At 45.3% G+C, this 11070-nt stretch overlaps 1 pseudogene; it reads right to left on the bottom strand.

Annotated features, from left to right (window-relative positions):
• Window positions 1-3044: 3044 nt before the first annotated feature.
• Window positions 3045-4334, bottom strand: LOC133931292 (protein PHOSPHATE-INDUCED 1-like; annotated as a pseudogene).
• Window positions 4335-11070: the final 6736 nt, after the last annotated feature.

The raw sequence follows: 11070 nt of genomic DNA, 5'->3' as shown, positions 1-11070 counted from the left end.
GAGGCCTGAACTTGAATAAATTATTGTATTCTTGAGTCCAATTCGATATACACCTACTAGACACAACGATCAATGCACCCGTCATTCAGTATATTCTAGATTCATTATCAGGGATCATCCCGACAGCTGGTGATCGATGCAAATCCAAGAGAAATCGAGATAGAAAAGGAAGAAGAGAAAACAGACAGGAGGATTTCTGAGCGGAGCCATCAGGCTTCATCTTACCATTAGAATATGCGATTGTTGTTAACCGTTTACAGCACACACCGGTCCCCTTTCAACACTTGACCATGGTCCTAATACAGCAGGCGATGGGCCACACAACTCACGCTACACACGCCATACCAAAGTTTCTCGCTTGCTCACACTCTGCACTTCCCGCCTTCTTCAGACTTTTGTTGCCAGATAATCTTCAGGTTTGTATTGCTGGCAAGAGAGTATCACGTGTGCACAGTTTAAAGGGGGTTGGCAACCAACAGAACCATGTAGGAGGGTGATATGCATTTTGTGAAATGCACATTTTCAATTATATTCCTTCGCGGAGATGTTTTTGGATAATCTAGTGGTATATTGTTTGTTTGATTATTACCTCCCTAGTCCCTTCGTGTAGTCTATGTTAAGAAGCAAGTGATTTGCCCATGCTATGATCTGTAGAAGTTTCTGAACACAGAAGTTTGGTAGTTTGGTTTGAAACTACTAACACAAGTTTAACGAGTGTTGCAGGATGCTGAGCATCTAACTTAAGTATTATATTTTGACCGTCTCCTGTAAAAGAGTGCATTTAGTTCAGAACTCCAATTCTTTCCCTGGTTCCATCTAATTGTCCTCGCTGAAATTTCTCGTGCAAGCTAACCTTTAGAAGATCTATTAAAACCATGAGTAGGCGCTTTGGGGAGGTACTGTTTGTTGTTGGTGAGTTTCGAAATGAGATATCCAACCACCGGCAACTGTTGTTCCAGCAAAAATCCCCAATAGCTACCAGCCTTGTTCTGACCCTAGGGCGACCCTTCTGACCCCTAGCCAAGCCTAGGGTCACCCTACTGGCCCACCCTACCAATAATGAGTTTTTTTATTTTATATTTTTTAACATAAATAATTAAATAAATATACCTTAGATGAAAAGATTTATAGAATTAAACGCCTACCACCCTCAGAGGGTGTTAAGGTGCAACCGTGGTAGGGTTCGGCCCTTACCATCCTCTGATGAGGTAGTTAGACTTGGATAAACAATACCTAATCTTTTTCTATTTTTTCTCATTTCTTCTTTCTCTATTTAAGTAGTAGGGTTGACATACTCTAAAATTCATGAAACTTTTTGTAGGACCAATAATTCGTTATGAATCCATTTTAAAATAATTTACCTCAATGCCCTGTGTAGGTTTCAAAATAAAAACTCCATATGTGGTTATTTTTAGAACTTCTAGTAATTTTTAAGACATTACAAATTTTTTTTAAAATCTAATAAAATTCACTAATATTCTTCTCATGTGTCTTAATAATATTTAAAATTATTTCTAACTCTATGTTACTTGGTGAAAAAGTTAGTTCCTTTGCAACGCTCCATTTATATGCATTTTTATCATTTTATGTAATATTCTCTTTTTAATTAAATTTGAATTAAAATAAATTAAAACATGCAACGTTTGAATTTGTGCATGTTTAATTTTTTTGAATTCAAATTGAAATAAAAAGAGAATATCCCATGAAATGATGAAAATGCATATAAACGGAGCATTGCAAAGGAACTCACTTTTTCACCAAATAACCTAGGGTTGAAAATAATTTTAGATATTATTTAGACACATGATAGTAATATTAGTGAATTGTCCCATATTTTTGAGAAGTTTTTTTGAGGTTTTAAAAATGACTAGAAGTTCTAAAAGTAGCCCTCTTTGGAGTTTTTTATTTTAAAACCTACATGGGGTATTGGGGTGAATCATTTTTAAATGGATTCATCATGAATTATAGGTCCTATAGAAAAAGTTTCATAACTTTTGGAGTGGGGTAACCCTACTATCTAAATAGAGAAAGAGGAAAAGAGAAAAATTAGAAAAAAAGTTGATACTGTTTATCCGAGCCTAACCGTTTCATCAGAGAGCAGTACCACTCAAGTACCTTACCACCCCATAAGAAAGCGGTAGACGTCTAACTCTGCAAATCTTTTTATTAGAACATATTTATTTAATTATTTATATTAGAAAATATAAAAAAAAACTCTACCAAACACATCTGTTCTGGCCCCTTGCCGTGGCCCGTGTAGCGTCAAGTGCAAGCTCGGCTAGTTCTCGCGTTCTGATGAAATGTCGCGACCCTCTGATTACGGGTTCAGATTCTTGAATTGTACCACTACTACAAGACTAGACTAGAGTATATGGATCAACTGTGCTTCGAAATCCCTGATATATACATTGATGCTTTTATGCTTTAGTAAGAACTATTGAAAGGTCGCGTGCCATTATCGTGCTCTCAAATGAATTTCATATCTCCGCTAGCTGTTGACCTTAGCTAGCTGGCGAGTTCGAGGTTTATATTTTATTGAAACGTCTAACGAAGTATTTTTATTTTATTTTTATACATGTTGCTTATTGTTATCATTATAATGAGTGATGGTAGTTTAGTTCTGTAATTTTTTTCAAACTGATGTATATTTAGATTTTTTTTATTTTAGAAATATAAAAATAAAAAAACGAAGAAAGCCTAGGCTGGGATCGGATGTGTGGGCCGAACGTACGACTGAAAAGGCCGGCCCATCATTTGAGGCCTCCGGAAACAAGTCCATCTAATGATAGAAATTTGAGGCCCGCAAAGCACGCCCTGCAAATCTAGAGATGCAGCCTCCTGTTGGAGTAGGATTGTAGCAGAGACTGAGGCATTCAGACATTGCAAGGTCCTGGTCTTGCAGATGAAATCCGTCTATCCGAACCGTGTCCAATTTAGTTCTTATCATTCCAGAGCACGAAAAAGGGCTTCCACTCAGGACCACGACAATACACGATGCCATGAAGAAACAGAGTACGCAGATTTTCGTGTCTAAACAGTTTGCATACTACATTTCATCACGTACTTCATTTCATCACGAAACAAACTCATATACACACAACACACTGACAAACAAGTACATAACCACCATATCCACGTAAAAAGCCCAAGAAACGGCGCGTTTCTTCACACCAAGGTGGCGCAGTTTGCCGTGGCGGGATCGTACAGCGCGGGGAGCAGGTATTTCCTCCCGTGCGCCCCGTTCGCGTTGTAGCTGGCTCCGGTCGCCTTGACCACGAGCATCTGGCCGGCGTACCCGGGGTACGCGCCCTTGCCGTAGACGCCCGGGCACGCCGTCGCGGCCTCCAGCGGCGCGGCGCGGTCGCCCTGGTAGAACCCGTCCCCGAACGGGTTGGTCACCGCGCCGGCAACCATGCTGGCCACGTTGATCACCACGCCGTCCATGCCCACGTCGCCGTTGGGCGGCACCAGCGGAGGCGCCTGCGGGCCGTACAGCGGCTGGTGGAACGGCCACGCGCACTGGCCCGGGCACTACGTCACGGAGTTGCCCACCCACGCGTACGCCGTGCCCGCGCGCGCGTCCGACCCGTGGTGCCCACACCGGCTCACGCAGAAGCCCTCCACAGCCACGTCCTGCGCCGTGAGCACCAGCGCGATGCCGCCCTTCGCGGGTCGGGCCCTGGCCGCCAGCGCGGGGAGCTGGGACAACTTCAGGCTCTTCCCCAGGGAGCACCCCTCGTCGGAGACCTGCTCGGCCAGGACTATCCGGGCGACGTTCTTGGCGCCGCCGCCGTGTGCTCCGTTCTTGCTGACGGCCTCCGCCTTGGAGAGGTAGAGCTGGTCAATGGTGCTCCACCACTGGGAGATGGACGGCGCGGGGGACTCCTGCGACGCCGCGGAGAGGGAGAGGAGGAAGTCGGAGACGATGGCCTTCTGCGCCGGCGTGAAGCGGCCGTACCAGAGGACGGATATGGGGATGTCGCCACTCAGCACAGCGCCGTTGTGGTACCGAAAGAGGTCACTGGGCGGCGGTCGGTACAACTCCATGAGCTTCCTGCTGCCGGCCCCCATGGACATGATGTGACGTGCCATGCTCAGAAGTGCTAGCAAGAGCAAGCACAGAGCATGGTCTCTGAGACGGAAGCTACTGGAAGCCGAGGCCATCACCTCGACTAGGAGTAAACTAGCAAGCGGAGCACTCGGCTAGTGTTTCGATTGGAGCACTCGGTGGTGGTGTGGTTTGGAAATGGAGAGGAGCTGGCTATTTATAGGCCTTGCCATTGTTAAGTGATCACTGATCAGGATCGGATCGATCTAAACTAAAGCTAGACAGCTTCGTGTACGCCTTCTCGGGGCAGCACTTGTTCAGGGCGTGTCAACTCTGGATGACTGGAGATCAACTGGATTTTGGAAACAGCTGGATGGGGATGGGCAATGCGTGCATGCGCGACGACTCTGACCGTGAACGAACGATGCTTCGCGCCACCTGCTCTGCTCGCGGCGAAGAATGGAGCCACAGATACTAGGAACTCACTGTGTTTTTTCTGCTCAGAAGTTTGGTTTCTGGCATTGCACAAACCTGTCCCAAATAATTGCTCTGCTGTAGCAGGCAGCGCTGCTAGGTTCTTAAATATTCGGCAGTAGAGTCTCGATTAAACATTAAGTTGACCTACTCTACAAGAATCTCTGACGAAAGCGTGCATGCAGGGGTAGGACGCGACATGTTTTGCATATCATTAGCGTATTTTAAGATGGAGAAGCTGACGAGTTAGGTCGCATTGTTCTATCTTAGGAGGTGACATTGTCATCAGATAGTAATCCAAGCAGTGGATTTCGGCAGAGTTGCTCTGTGCATGCTTCTGGAGGCACCTAGTTAACGCTACGGCTTCGTACAGTTCGCTAACCCGGATCCTGTTCTCGCATGAGGCATCTCTCCTTTATCTCTCTATTTGTGCTCCGAAAGCCGAACGGTACACTTCAATTTGTATTTTGTACACTTGTACATTTTAATACATAACAACATGAACATGTACAAAATTTTCCAACTTTTTCAAAGTACAAATATGTACCGATTACAAATTTTTATGTTCCACATGAATCTCAAAGCACAAAATGGAGGGAGAGATAGAGGGGAGGATGTCACCTGGGGAGGACGAGAGCTTCCGAGTTGAGCACGAGTGAAATTCTTGGACAGCTTAGGTCCAGGATGCACCATTGACCACTAGCTTGATCCAAAGCCCGTGAGGTGTGGACGTGTGGTGGCTACGGTCACTTGCAAACTCGTGTGCCCTGCATGGCCATGCCTGAGTGCACTTGCTGGCGGAGTTGGATGGGCCTTTCCGAGTAGTTTGCATGCATGGCTGTTGTATGATTACGTTCTAACTAAACTGGTAGTTGTTAGTCAGGGTCCCAGTGAGAGAACTTTTACAGTACATCTAAACGAGTGCATACCGTCTATTTTCTTCATCCGGTGGTTTAGATTGACCCAATGATACTTTATCGTCCATCGGTATCATAGGTATCATTAAAGAGTATCATAGGTATCATAAGGGTAGGATTGGAAAAAAAAATTATGATAAATTTGTAAATTATATGTTTAATTAGGAAAGATCAAAATGTTAGTTTATTCTTCGGATAAACTTTCACTTATTCTGTTCATTTCATTTATTAGGGTTTTCACTCTCCGTCGGTCGGTCGATGATGAGTGGCGAAAGTCCGAAGTCCGGTCAGTCAATGACGTAAAAGATAATTACAATAATACCTACTAAAATAGACGGTTGGATCACAACAATAATACTCTCCATCATTTAATATCATGGTGTACTGTAAAAGTTCTCCCCAGTGAAGCTGCAAGAAGGAATAATAGCCAGTGTTCTACAAAGATCTTGTTGATCATCAACTGAAGTAGCCGTGATGACCAGCTAGTATCGAGGAGAGGATAGTAATTACACGGTCGGCCCACCTAGCTGCGACCCCGGTCCTGTTGAGCCTCTGGCAATGATCAAGTATTCAAGTGGGCCCTTTCCTAGATTGAATAGCTGGCTGGACCGGTTGCAACCGTGAAGCTACGCACGCAGGTACATGCCGAATGCATGCGCGTAGCTGCAAGATCCGGCGGCAAGAACGATTGTGGCCCCAGGCGGAGCTTGGACGAGTGGTTAAATGGACGGTCTGGTCTGGTAGGTACGGATTTATTGTAGCACAATTTGTTGAGGTATGATTTGTTTATATCCGTTAATTAAATATGTCGTATTGTATCGGTCTACGTGCCGTGATTTCGGTTTAGACACAGCCCATTTAAGATCATATCGGCTCGCAGTACGGTAGATCCAATGATTTTTTTTCCCGTCTGTCAGCCCGTAAAAAATTAAAAAAAATCAAAAAACTTACTTTCACTCGGAATCAAACACCTGACCTTCTACTTATAAGTCAAACACACTACCATTACACCATATATCCTATATGGTATTAGATCTAAACAAATTATATAAAATACTAAAAATATATGAACAGTTAAATAGGTTGTGCCGTAGCTCTGGCCCAGGTACAGCCCAAGTCGTCGTGCCGTGCCGGCCCGGCCCGTTAGCTGTTGTACCGTGTCGTGCTTGAGCCGGGCCAAAATGGTCGTGTCTCATACCGGCCTATTTAGCCCGGTCCACTTGGCCATATTTAGACGAGAGGGAGAGATAAGTTTTAATCAATTCTCGTAGTTATTGAAATGATCTTTAATATTTTTTAATATTTGTGAATCTAGTTTTTTTTACTTTTAGAAGAACAAAATATATAATCTATGTTTTATGATCACTTAAAACATCATTTTTCTTATTTATATAAAAGTTTATCCACAATAATAAATATATAATCTTTTATATAATAAATGATATATATATAGAGATTGCTAAAAAATCTCTATAACTAAAAATAATAATATTTTTTTTAATCAAGGCCTCTAACCCGATCTTCTTTGAGGTATTTTATGGGAGAATGGTGCAGGAGGAGAGAATCAAACCCTCCGCAGAGCTCCCACCCTGGGAGCCTATCACTAGGCACCTTTCCTGTCCGTAATAACTGAAAATAATTAAAAGTTAGATTAATAAAGATTAGATAAATAGAATATAAATCATGATCATCAAGAACAAACACTTTAAATTTAATAAAGTTTGTAAAGAAAAGCTTTGTTACATATATTTATAGTAATTATAGGTAGTAAATTATACTTGTACAATACCTGTGCGTGTACCCACAGGTGACCCATGCCGGCCGCTTTTGATGGCCGTACGTCGCTGTCTGCTCATATATGTAGCTACGGTCAGCGGCAGCTGTTGGTAGTAGACCGCCCTGTAAAACAGGCGATGGAGAATTTGTGGAGCTCGTGCAAGATGCATCGAGTTCACAGGGTGCAGTCTATCTAATCAGCAGAAGACTGGTCAGACTGGCTACAGACTCCGGATGCAGGAAAACAGAATACTGGCGCTATCTACAGCAGTGAAACAACCTCTGAGCAAACTCTAGATTTACATGTGGGCATATCCAGATTCTATACAATCTACCTATACTTCACCGATGCATTGCAGCCCTGCAGAGGACGCGATCAAATCAGTGTTGTTTGCTGTGGGACGTGCACCGAGCTAGGTTATTCAGAAACCTCACGTTATCAGACATGCACGTGCTTGATCATTCAGAAGTTTACTCCTGTTATAGTTAAAAAAAATCACTGCCCTGTATAGTACTATGTAACATCCCAATTTCCACAAAATTTTAAAAAAGATCAAGTTCAAATCATTTTCAAAATCTTTCTTTTTTTCTCCTTATCATGAGCTCAAGCTAGCCAGCTCATTCTCTCCCTCTCCCCCTCTCTCTTCTTTCCTTTCCCCTCCGGCCCAGCCCACCTCCCAACCCACTTGCCCTTTCCTTCTCTTTTTCCTTCCCGTGGCCTGCTCGCGCCATCCGGCCCGCGCCCCTTCTTCCTCCTCTTGCTATGCGCACCACGCTGGACTCCCCCTCCCGCTCTCTGCGCGCCTGAGCCCCCAACAGCTATTGCCGCAGCGGCCAGTTGTCGTGCCACCTTCACCTCCCTGTCTCCTGTCCCCACTCTGCACGGTCGCCTCGCACAAAGGCCAGCGACGACCGCATAACTACTGTGCGGACCGAGCCACGTAGGGCCGACAGCAGGTCACCACTGACCGCTATCCTACTCCCCCTCTATCTATCTATCTATCTATCTATCTATCTATCTATCTATCTATCTATGTATCTCTATGCTCGCACGCGTGCACACTAGCGCAAGTTAACACCGGCCCTACCGCAGAGCCAAAGCCACATGCCACGACCGGTGTCTACCGGGATTGCCGACTTATTGTCGTGCCTATCCCCTTCAACTCTCCGCCGATATAAAGGTCAGCCTGAGCCGCCTCCTCCCCTCGTAGCTCACCTCTTCTTGCTGAGCCCCCTTTCTCCTCAGTCCATAGAAAAAAATGTAGGACTACCATCCATCCCAAGCAGATAGCTCTCCCTCCTCTCTCTCTCTCTCTCTCTCTCTCTCTCTCTCTCTCTCTCTCTCTCTCTTTTCCATATCGCCCAGCTCCAATCGCTCCTCCCTCCCGATCTCTTCAATCGGCCGAGCTTCGCTGCCGCCAAGCTACCCAGAGCACCACCCCCTCAACCTTCTCCACCCACTTCCTCACCTCTCTCCCTCTCCCTCCCCCTACCGAGCTCGGCAGGCCGCAGTCATGGTGCCTCGCCGCTAGCCCTCCCCATCCCCTCTTCCGTCTAGCCACCGTTCAAAACGAGATCCATGTGCTCCTTTCTCCCCGTGTTTTCACTGTCGTAAACGGTGGCCGGAAGGCCGTTCCGGCGAGCTCGCCTACATGGACTAGGGTCTGAGTGGCGTCAACACCTGGTGTCATTTCAACCATCTCCCCCCCGATCATCTCCCTCACTGTGTGTTAACCCGACGGGTGGGCCCAACCGTTGACGTCATCTCCTCCCGCCGTCGCCCCTCCCTTGAGTCAAGTTGGGCCACCTTGGCCCAATAGCAGCATAGACCAATAGCATAGTACCACCCAGTAGCACAGTTCCAGCCCATATGAACAATGCCATCACAATACCTTTTTCTTTTTTTTCCTAGGATTAATTTTTTTGAAGCCCATATCTCCTTCGTTTCAACTCCGATTTTGACGATTCTTCCACTGAGATTCATCTAAATTAAAATCCTATCCTTCCCCAGTTTCATATTTATTTTAAATTTATTTATATTTTATTTATATTTATTTGTGTGTTTGTGTTTCTTATGTGCCGTGCTTTTAGAGACCATAGAGTTCGAGGAGGAGGAGGAGCCAGGAATGCAAGACTTCGAGCAGGACCCCCTCGAGGACTTGAACAAAGGCAAGTCTTAATCTGTTTCCCTCGTTGATCATTTTGAACCCAGATTTTATCACCACAACCCATAGCAGCCTTTTTTACCAGATAATTGCATAAAATATTATTTATCGGTATAATTTAAAATGTTTAGCTAGTATGTCCTAATTAGAATAGCCAGACTGATTGCTTTTGACATGGATATAACCTTGGTAACTCTAGGACAAACGTCTCGATAACTTTTATTATGCTAGACGAAAACCTTGTTACTAGTATGCTTAGGATTATGTACCTTATTGTCACTTCATGCTTAATATTAATTAGTGTTGCGAAATGTGTGAAAATTGTGACTTGGTGTTGTGTGAGTTGTTGGGATGGGAAGGCTTATCAGATAATGTTAATAAGAGATAATCTGTTAGAGTTGGACCAAATCAGGGTCTCGACGAGAATGCCTTGAGAGTTTAAGTGCTGCATATGTGGCAGGCTTATTGTGGAGATATTCACGCACAAGAAGTTAAGGATGCATTATGAGTTGTGCTTAGTGAGCTTTTAGTTGAATCAATACTTGCAACAATATTGTTTGATTCTGGAGCATCATACTCTTTCATATCATCAAGTTTTGTGTCACAACATGCTATACCTACAATATTACTTAAAAAACCCCTGGTAACCAAATCACCCGAAGCTGACATTAAGTGTCAATTGGGGTGCTCTTGGGTAAGGATCACTCTAAGTGGGTTAGTATTCCTAACGGACCTACTGGTACTTAAATCCAAAGGGATATATGTAATCCTTTGGATGGACTGGTTAACTCAACATGATGGCACCATAGCCTGTGCAGCTAGGATAGTGACCCTAACCAATCATGAAGGGACACGAATAACGTGTCATACCCTTAGGGGTAAGCCAGACCCCATGGTGTATAATCTAGAGGCTAAGACCCTAGAAGAGGTATCAATGGTGAATGAGTATCCAGATGTCTTTCCGGAGGAATTACATGGAATACCCCTAGACCGGGATATTGAGTTCATCATTGAACTCATACCTGGCATGGCCCCTATAGACAAGAGGCATTATCGCATGGTAACCAGAGAGATAGTCGAGATGAAGGAACAATTGAGGGAACTCCGGCAGAAGGGATACGTTAGACCCAGTTCGTCACCTTGGGAATCATTGGTTCTCTTCATTAAGAAAAAAATATGGAAGCATGAGGATGTGTGTGGACTACCGATCCATAAATGACGTAACCATCAAGAATAGGCACCCCTTACCAAGAATAGATGACATGTGTAGGCCTGGCAACGGGGCGTGCCAGGGCTAAGTGCAGTAAGAACGCACCTAACCTGAAACCCGAATCGAAAAACCCAACCCGGACCCGATACGCATAACAAGTGCAAAATCACCCTTGGCCCTGAACCCGACGGGGACCCAAATCCCGCCCGAGGACCTGTGAGTGGCAACCGGGAGGTGGGTGAGGGCAGGCGACGACTGGGAGGCGGGCGTGGGAGGGGGGCGAACTATGGGCTAGCGGTGGCTAGAGCCGAGGATGGCACGATGCGCCAGGAGCAGGTGACTTGGGGCACGACACATGGCGACCAGAGCCGAGGGGGGCATGGCACACCGATTGGATGCGGCCTGGGGCACGGGCGAGCGATGGCCAAAGCCAAGGAGGATGCGCCGTGCTGTTGGGAGGTGGCATGGGGTGCGTGCGGG

Source organism: Phragmites australis, chromosome 10 (assembly GCF_958298935.1).
Source record: "Phragmites australis chromosome 10, lpPhrAust1.1, whole genome shotgun sequence".
Lineage (NCBI taxonomy): Eukaryota > Viridiplantae > Streptophyta > Magnoliopsida > Poales > Poaceae > Phragmites > Phragmites australis.
This window is presented reverse-complemented; position numbering and strand designations above follow the sequence as displayed.